Genomic DNA, 10,254 nt, shown 5'->3' on the forward strand with positions numbered 1-10,254 from the left:
GTGTTGATGCAGAATAAGCAGGTTATAGCTTATGCTTCGAGACAACTGAAAGTTCATGAGAGGAACTATCCGACACATGATTTAGAGTTGGCAGCTGTGGTATTTGTTCTGAAACTATGGAGGCATTATTTGTACGGGTCGAGATTTGAGGTTTTCAGTGACCATAAAAGTTTAAAGTATTTGTTTGATCAGAAAGAACTGAATATGAGACAGAGGAGATGGTTAGAATTTCTGAAGGATTATGACTTTGGTTTGAATTACCATCCGGGTAAAGCAAATGTAGTGGCTGATGCGTTGAGTCGGAAATCATTGCATATGTCTATGTTAATGGTTAAGGAATTGGATTTAATTGAGCAGTTTAGAGACTTGAGTTTGGTGTGTGAGAGTACTCACAATAGTGTTAAATTGGGAATGTTGAAGTTAACAAGTGGTATTCTGGATGAGATCAGAGAGGGTCAGAAATCCGATGTGCTTTTGGTTGATAAGTTGACTTTAGTGAATCAAGGCCAAGGTGGTGAATTCAGAGTTGATGAGAATGGTGTTTTGAAATTTGGTAGCCGGGTGTGTATTCCGGATGTTACTGAGCTTAAGAAGAGTATTCTGGAGGAAGGACATCGTAGTGGCTTGAGCATTCATCCTGGAGCTACAAAGATGTATCATGATTTGAAAAAGCTATTTTGGTGGCCGGGAATGAAAAGAGAAATTGCGAGTTTTGTTTATTCCTGTTTGACTTGTCAGAAGTCGAAGATTGAGCATCAGAAGCCGTCTGGGTTAATGCAACCGTTGGCTATTCCAGAGTGGAAGTGGGATAGTATCAGTATGGATTTTGTTTCGGGTTTACCGAGGACAAGTAGGAATTTTAAAGCTATTTGGGTGATTGTGGATAGATTGACGAAGTCGGCTCATTTCATTCCGATCAGAATGGATTATCCGTTAGAGAGATTAGCCGAATTGTATATTGAGAAGATTGTAAGTTTGCATGGTATTCCGTCGAGTATTGTTTCGGACAGAGATCCTAGATTTACATCGAAGTTTTGGGAAGGTTTGCAGAAGGCTTTGGGAACTAAGCTGAGATTGAGTTCTGCATATCATCCGCAGACTGATGGCCAGACTGAGAGGACGATTCAGTCATTAGAGGATCTTTTGAGAGCTTGTGTTTTGGAAAAAGGAGGTGTTTGGGATTGTTATTTACCTTTGATTGAGTTTACCTACAACAATAGTTTCCATTCGAGCATTGGTATGGCACCGTTTGAAGCTTTGTATGGTAGGAGATGTCGGACACCGTTATGTTGGTATGAGTCCGGTGAGAGTGTTGTGGTTGGACCGGAGATTGTTCAACAAACTACGGAAAAGATTAAGATGATTCAGGAGAAGATGAGAATTGCTCAGAGTCGTCAGAAGAGTTATCATGACAAGAGGAGGAAGTCACTTGAGTTCCAAGAGGGAGATCATGTGTTTCTTCGCGTTACTCCGATAACTGGTGTTGGTCGAGCTTTGAAGTCGAAAAAGTTGACACCTCGTTTTATTGGTCCTTATCAGATTTTGGAGAGGATAGGGGAGGTAGCCTATCGTATCGCTTTACCGCCGTCGCTTGCGAATTTACATGAGGTTTTTCATGTGTCTCAGTTGAGGAGGTACATTCATGATCCGTCGCATGTAGTCCAAGTAGATGATGTACAGGTGAGAGATAACCTGACTGTTGAAACATCACCTATGAGGATCGAGGATCGAGAGTTGAAGCGGTTGCGGGGTAAAGAGATTGCCTTGGTGAAGGTAGCTTGGGGAGGACCAGATGGTGGCAATGTGACTTGGGAACTTGAGAGTCAGATGAAGGAGTCTTATCCTGAGTTGTTCGATTGAGGTATGTTTTCGAGGACGAAAACTCTTTTAGTGGGGGAGAGTTGTAACACCCCGATGAAATTAAGATAATTGTTTAAATTAAGTTAATATTTTATTTATTAATTTAATTAAATAATTAGAAAATTATTGGATTATTAATATTATTATTGGGATAATATTATTGGGTTTTATTATTTGAGTATATAAGTTGGAATAATAAAAAGTCCTAATTTTTGGAAAAGGGTTTTCACGTGAAAAAGAAAAAAAGAGAAGCGGCTGAAAGGGAAAGGGCAAAGAGGCAGAGCAAGAGAAGAGGAAAAGCTTGAAGCTAACGGAATTGCCGGATTAACTCAGGTAAGGGGGGTTTATCATCGTTTAATGGGTCTTATGGGATAGCATGTAATGGGTAGTGATGAACCTCTGAATTTGACTCTGATTGAAATGATATGTGATGAATTTGTGAAATATTGATGCACGAAATTGGATGATAATTGATGAAATTGTAGGAATTAGATGTAGTAAGGTTAGCGATTTGAGAAGTTGAATGTATCTGAGTTGTAATTGATAAAACGAACGAACGCGTATGAAAAACTGGACTGTGAGAGGTTGGATCTGAAGGATCTCGTAGCAGAGAAAACCCATAGCAGATCTGGAAAACTGGATTCTGGTCATACGCGTATGGCACTAGGCAATACGCGTATGGGATGGCTTGAAAATGGGGTTTTGGCGCTGGTACGCGCCATACGCGTGTGATACGCATATCCCTGGAGTGGTACGCGTATGGTGTATGCTATACGCGTATGAGTGAAAGAGATGATGTTTTGAACGTGAAAGCGTCTCTGTTGGTACGCGTATGAGGATGTGGTACGCGTAGCATACGCGTATGGGCGTGGGCGATACGCGTATGGGATGGGCGAGGAAATGCGCCATACGCGTATGGGCATAGGCAATACGCGTATGGACAGACTTGTGGTTTTCTGAACGGTTGTTGTGCAGTTTTTGGTTGTTTAGGCTGAGTGATGTAACTTAGCTGATGTATGACGTAGTGGGGATTATTTCCCGTTGTTTTGAGTAGTATAGGTATTAGTAGAGTGTGCTAATACTGCGTTTGATTATGCGGCATGATATGATATGCTTTTGTGATAAAATGTGTTGATGATGTGTGATGGTATGCATGATGCTGTGAATGTATCAGTTATGTATGCATTTGTGAATAGACTGTTTTATGGCTAGAGTGTGAGCATATGTCTATTCTTGAATTGTTGTTGTTGTTGCATTGCTAGGTGATTAGTATGCTTATTGTGGCCCATTTGGGGTGGTAGCTAATTCCCATGGTGAGGAATTAGTGAGTAAATCATTTTGATTGTTGTTGATGTTTGCCTGCTAGGTGATTAGCGTGCATAGCATGGCCCATTTGGGGTGGTAGCTAATTCCCATGGTGAGGAATTAGTGAGTGAGTCACTATGTCTCAAATGAGTGGGACTAGTGAGCTTGGTAGCCGTGCCTGGATTTGGACGGTGAGGTTGAACTATATGTTCACAAATAGTCGGTACCGCATGCATGGAGTCTCATTGCATAATATATGTATGGCGTGTAATATGAATGGATGTATTCCAATATTACACGTGTATTTGTGTTGGTATTGTTGTGTGGTTATTGAGTATGATGTTGAATTAATATGTTGTTCCTGGATGTGTGTTTTGATTAGGGTGATGAAGTGTGTTGAATCACTTAACATAACATGATATTTTATAATACTCATTATATTGATTGAGGAACTCACCCTTACAACTATTTTTCAGGTAACGAGAAATGAGTTGAGTAGAAGCTAATTATTGGAGTCTAGTGTAGTCTCCGTAGTGGGTCGTGCTCTGATAGATGTAACATCGGGATGGGATGTCTTAACTTGTTTCGAATGTTTTATTGTTGGTTGAGAACCATTGTCCATGTAATGTTTTACATGATTGATGAAATTATATCCGTTGTGTTTTATGCAATTGTTTAAGTTTGAAATTAATAAAAGAGCATGACCGTTACATTGTTGAAAAATGTGGAAGATTGTGTGACACCCTTAATGGGCATAATTACTCTGATGTTATATTTTGATATTTAATTAAATTATTGGGGTATTTTAGAAGGGTGTTACACCTTTCACACGTAGATCAGTGAAAAAAAAATGGACGAGGAAGATATGGATAAGGAAATATTGGACATATTTAGGAAGGCTACAATGAATATCCTCTTTTTTATGTAATTAAGCATGTTCAAAAAAATGCCAAATTTCTGAAGGACTTGTGCACACACAAAAGGAGGTTAAAGGGAAATGAAAAATTTAACATGGGACAAAATGTTTCAGCCTTCATTCAACTTATGCATGTACCTGAAAGAGCAAAAACAGAACAAAATGTTTCAGCTCTTACTCAGATCATGCCCCAAATGTGCAAAGATTCAGGAACTTTCTCTATTTTATGTACCACTAGAGATAGTAAATTAGAAAGTCGCATGCTAGATCTAGGAGCTTTCATTAATGTTATACCCATTTTTATTTTTAACAATCTTGATCTTGGTCCTTTATAAAATACAAGTCTGACCATTTAACTAGCAAATAAAAGCAAAACCCGCCTTGTCAGAGTAGTTGAAGGTGTACTTGTTCAAGTTAATGATTTAATTTTTCCTACATATTTCTATATTCTAGACATGGAAGGAGAAACTAATTCAAATGCAAGCGGGGAAACCATCATTTTATGCATACCATTTTTAAAATTTGCAAAAACAAAAATTGATGTTGATGATGGAACAATGTCCATGAAATTTAGGGATATTACTGCAACATTTAAGATTTTTATACAATGAAACATACCAGGGAAGAGCATTTTGTGTTTCAAATTGAATTGCTTTCTGAATTATTTGATGAAACATATTTTGAGTTGTTTTCAATTTTTTTTTCATCATTTTCTGATTTGGATGATACTTACACTTGTGATGCATGTACCGACAATCACCTTTGTTATGTTTGTATTGTTTCTGCAAATGAAGTTTGCGATATTCCAACTACCTGAAACAAATCATCCATTGAATAATCGCCTTCTTTAGAGCTTAAACCACTTCCTGACAATTTAAAATATGCATATTCAGAAAGAAATGAAAAGCTACTGATAATAATTTCATCAAAGCTTGAATTTGATCAGGAAGAATGGTTGTTGCAGGTATTAAAGTAACATAAGAAGGCCATTGGATGGACCTTAGCTGACAGTCTTGGTATTAACTAGTCCATGTGTATGCATAAGATCTTACTTAAGGATGAAGAAAAAGCAGTTAGGAATCCCCAAAGGCGCTTAACCCCTTGATTTTAAATTTTGTGAAAATGAGATCTATATTGCACTAGAGGACAAAGATAATACCACTTTTATATGCCCATTCAACACTTTTACCTATAGAAGAATGTTCTTCTATTTTGGAATAACTATAGAAGAGCTCTGATAACATGAAATAATATCACATTTTTGGACTCGATTTAATTAAATTATATTATTATTTGATTCGATTTATTTCATATTATTCGATATTACTTGGTATTTTCCTTCTATTTATTTCAGGTAACACTATTTGAAGCATAAGTGAAAAAAGAAAGAAAATGAGGTGCAAAAAGAGGATAAAAAAAAATAATCCACTAAAGCCCAGCCCACAACTACAAGGAGAGGTGCTGTGATGCTGTGACGATCGCCACACAAGGTGTGACGAGCGTCACGCCCCCTACTAAGTGTTACGAGCGTAACACAAGGTGTGACGAGCATCACACCCCATTCCTATATTTTTGGCTTTGACGCGTAACAGAAGCACGTTCACCTTTTTCTTCGCTTGACCAGTTGACGTGTGACAAAACCTACTGAAGGACTTTGGAAGAAACGGTCACTTGATGGATTGGTATAAATAGGTCCAATGGTGGAACCCTGGAGAGAGGCTCAATTTTCCAGTTTTCGGCACCGTGCATTATTTTTTTCCTGCTTTTTAATTTCCCAGCACTCTACTTTCTTAGCAATTTTTTTTTTCCTTTTCTTTCCTAGTTAATTTCCCAAGCATTGAATTTATTTTCTTTCACACTAGTTTCTACACCGGAAACTATTGTGTAGTTTTTACTGGATCTAACCTTACGTTAGATCATAGTATTTTATTCCTTCGCCTTTATTTTACTGTCTGATCGAAGATTGTGAAGAACAAATCCAACCGGTTTGTGGTGGAGTGTTCAAGCATCGAAGCTAGGGAACAACCAAGATTTATATTAATATTACAGGTTCATTAATTTATTGTTTTAATTTATATATGTTATGTACTGCTGTTTATCTATACTGTTTGTCTGATATGGCTGTATTTAAGCATAATTATTGTTTAGGCTTGTTTAGCATGTCCGGCTAAATAAACTTAGATATCGGTATGTAAAGTAAGCGGAATAAAGGAATCAAAACTAAGTTGGTTTAAATTTATTTAAAGATATAGTCACTCTTTTTATGGTCTCAATTCACAGGGTTAATACCAAAGTTTTTGTACGAGAGTAAAAGACGTAAAGAAGTTAAAATCAATAGAACGACGGTTTGAGTTTTTAACTGGACAGTGTAAATTGGACATTAACTTTAAATCAGGGCGAAAGCAATTTTTAGAGTTAATTAAATTCTAATCATTTTCAAAAAGTATTTTTAAAGGTTAAATATGAGGACGAGAGTTAAGCATTTAAGTTTAATCATATAATCTAAGTCAACAGAGCGAGAGTTTGAGACGAGGGTGTTTAAACGGTTAGTATTTTAATAAAAAGAGTTTCTATAGATTCTATTGTTTTCAAAAAGTGATTTTAGTTTTAACTAAATAGTGAGAGCGTACGTTAAGGTAAAATCATAGTCTATTCAACAGAGCGAGAGTTTGAGAAATTTTTTTTAATCAATAGTGTCTAATGAAAGGACTTATTTTAAAACTAAGAAACCAACGAAGATTTGATTCCCTAATTATGACGAACTACATACTGATATCCGCATTATTCAATATTTAATCTAGATCCAATTTTAGTTTTACTTTTTCCCCCTAATCATCAAAGTATCATCCGCCTTAGCTTTACGAAGTAACCCTAGAAAAACGGTATATCGATTCATTAAGTCCCTGTGGGATCGATATCTTTTATTACTACGCGATTAGACTATGCACTTGCAGTTAATACCCCAATAGACTCATAAAGTCGCGATCAAGTTTTAGGCGCCGTTGCCGGGGACTTTTATTTAGTCGATATCGTAACTCTTCTGTTACGCTGTAGAGACTAAGGAAATTTTTTTATTTCTTTTTTTCCTTGTTTTTCGTTGATTTGTATGTCACACACTCGCTCACAAGACGAACCGTATTACTTACGAGTCAACGACGTTGAACGATATCTCCGAGTCTTACGACGAATTCGGGAGTATCGTGCTGCAAACAATCTTCCTCCAATCGAAATTCTTGATCTCAAAAATCTTCTTCCTTCGCCGATACCCGAGATGGAAACACCAGCTCGTGCTCTTCGAGATTACGCTGCTCCATCGCAAGATGAGCCGCATTCGAGTATTGCTCCACCCGCAATCGAAGCAAACAACTTCGAACTTAAACCTTCGCTGTTACAGGAAGTGCAACAGAATCAATTCTCTGGAAATCCTACCGAGGATCCAAACCTTCATTTATCCGTATTTTTTCAATACGCCGATACTGTTAAAGCTAATGGTGTCACTTCAGAGGCAATTCGACTTCGTCTCTTTCCTTTCTCGTTAAGAGATAAGGCTAGAAGATGGCTTCAGTCTCTTCCTTCCAACTCAGTCACCACATGGAATGAGTTGAAGAAAGTCTTTCTTGCCCGATATTTTCCTCCAAGCAAAACAGCTATGTTAAGAGCCCAGATAAATGGATTTAAACAGAAAGATAACGAGTCTCTTTTCGAAGCATGGGAAAGATACAAAGACATGATGAGACTTTGTCCACACCATGGTTTAGAGGACTGGTTAGTAATTCATACCTTCTATAATGGTCTCTTATACAGCACAAGATTAACAATAGACGCCGCCGCAGGTGGTGCGCTTATGGATAAACCTTACGCTGACGCTTATCAACTTATCGAAAGCATGGCCCAAAACCATTATCAGTGGGGAAGCGACCGAACAATGGTAGAAAAACCTCAAACGAAAACTGGCATGTACGAGATAAGTAGCCTTGATCATGTTAATGCAAAAGTGGATGCTCTTACCCAGAAAATTGAAAGTTTAAATGTATCACCTCCAGCCACCGTGGTTGCCGTGACTCAAAATTGCGAAGTCTGTGGAATCCAAGGTCACACGCCTACAGATTGTCAACTCCTAACAGGAATCCAAGCAGAGCAGGTGAACTATGCTCAAGGAAATCCTTACTCGCATACCTATAACTCAAACTGGAAGAACCATCCTAATTTTTCATATAAGAGTAACAATGCTTTATACGCACCAGGACAAGCTCCCAGTCAAGCCCCAGCTATACCTCCTGGATATCAAAAGCCGACCCCATCTACACCTAATAATAACGTTCCTAGAAAATCCAATTTGGAAATCATGATGGAGAACTTCATAGCTTCTCAACAGCAAACCAATAAAGATTTCTTAAACCAGAATGTACACACTAACGAACAAATTAAACAACTAGCAAGTAAAGTAGATGCCCTGGCTACCCATAACAAAGCGCCTACTGCTGCCCCAACTGGTACATTTCCTGGACAGCCCCAACCTAACTCGAAAAGCCACGCTCATGCAATTATATTGAGAAGTGGAACAGAGGTAGAAGGACCATCTGATCCGAGAATTGAAAACCAAAACTCTAAAAAGTCAACTGAGGAAGAAAATAAACCTAAGGAAAAGGAAGAGAGTAATAAGGAAACCGTAGAAAAGAAAGAACCTTATGTACCTCCACCGCCTTACAAACCACCTATCCCTTATCCTCAGAGGCTAATTAAAACCAAAGACGCGGGCTAATTTAAAAAATTTATTGACCTACTGAAACAATTAAATGTCACCATTCCTTTCACATAAGCTATTACACAGATGCCTTCATATGCTAAGTTCTTAAAAGAAATTCTTTCTAATAAAAGGAAACTTGAAGATAGCGAAACCGTTACACTCACTGCTGAATGTAGCGCTATAATCCAGAATATGCCTCCTAAACTTAAAGATCCTGGTAGTTTCTCTATACCCTGTCACAGAGGAAAATTTGTCATAGACAAAGCTTTATGCGATTTAGGAGCCGGTATCAGTGTTATGCCCTTGTCCATATGCAAGAGACTTGAAATGGGAGAATTAAGACCAAATAAAATGTCTGTGCAATTAGCAGATCGTTCCTTTAGATATCCCGTAGGAATTCTTGAAAACGTTCCCGTGCGCATAGGTCAATTCTACATTCCAACCGATTTTATAACTATGGATATAAGAGAAGATGAAGTTACCCCTATTATATTGGGAAGACCATTCTTAGCAACCGTCGGTGCTATCATAGACGTAAAACGAGGACGACTCAGTTTCGAAGTAGGAGAAGAGAAAATTGAATTCATTCTTTCCAAATTTTTGAAAGCACCTGCAATAGAAGACACATGTTACTTCATGGATATCATCGATGAATGCATAAAAGAAACAGAATTAGAAAATGACGAATTAACTGACTGTCGTGTAGAAGACAGACTGAACCAATGTTTAGCAGTAACATCGGATCCTACGCAATGCCTTAAGAAACCTACCCTCGACCTGAAAACACTTCCCAAAAATCTGAGATATGAATTCCTAGACTCAGAACTTGAACGACCCGTGATAGTCAATGCAAGCCTAGGAAAACTCGAAACCGAAAAACTCCTACATATCTTAAGAAAATATCCGACCGCACTAGGATACAACATCACCGATCTTAAAGGGATAAGTCCTTCTATTTGTATGCACCGCATCATGCTAGAAGAAGATTGTAAAACTTCTAGGGAACATCAGAGGAGATTAAACCCGATCCTGAGTGAGGTAGTGAAGAAGGAAGTAACGAAGTTATTAGAGACAGGTATCATATATCCTATATCTGATAGCAAATGGGTTAGTCCTGTACACGTAGTACCAAAGAAAGGAGGTATAACAGTTATCGAAAATGAAAAAGGAGAAACTATAACCAAACGAATCGAATCGGGATGGAGAATATGCATTGATTATAGAAAGCTAAACAAAGCAACCCGAAAAGATCATTTTCCTTTACCATTCATAGACCAGATGTTAGAACGATTAGCCAAACATTCTCATTTATGCTATCTGGACGGTTACTCACGCTTCTTTCAAATACCAATTCATCCTGATGACCAAGAAAAGACAACGTTCACATGTCCTTTTGGTACCTTCGCTTATCGACGAATGTTATTTG

At 37.9% G+C, this 10,254-nt stretch overlaps 1 non-coding gene across 1 annotated transcript; it reads right to left on the minus strand.

Annotated features, from left to right (window-relative positions):
• Window positions 1–7,730: 7,730 nt before the first annotated feature.
• Window positions 7,731–7,837, minus strand: LOC127099837 (small nucleolar RNA R71). The gene has a single exon (XR_007794304.1). It is a non-coding gene; the product is annotated as a small nucleolar RNA R71 (small nucleolar RNA).
• Window positions 7,838–10,254: the final 2,417 nt, after the last annotated feature.

Source organism: Lathyrus oleraceus, chromosome 6, assembly GCF_024323335.1.
Source record: "Lathyrus oleraceus cultivar Zhongwan6 chromosome 6, CAAS_Psat_ZW6_1.0, whole genome shotgun sequence".
In the NCBI taxonomy this organism is placed as follows: domain Eukaryota; kingdom Viridiplantae; phylum Streptophyta; class Magnoliopsida; order Fabales; family Fabaceae; genus Lathyrus; species Lathyrus oleraceus.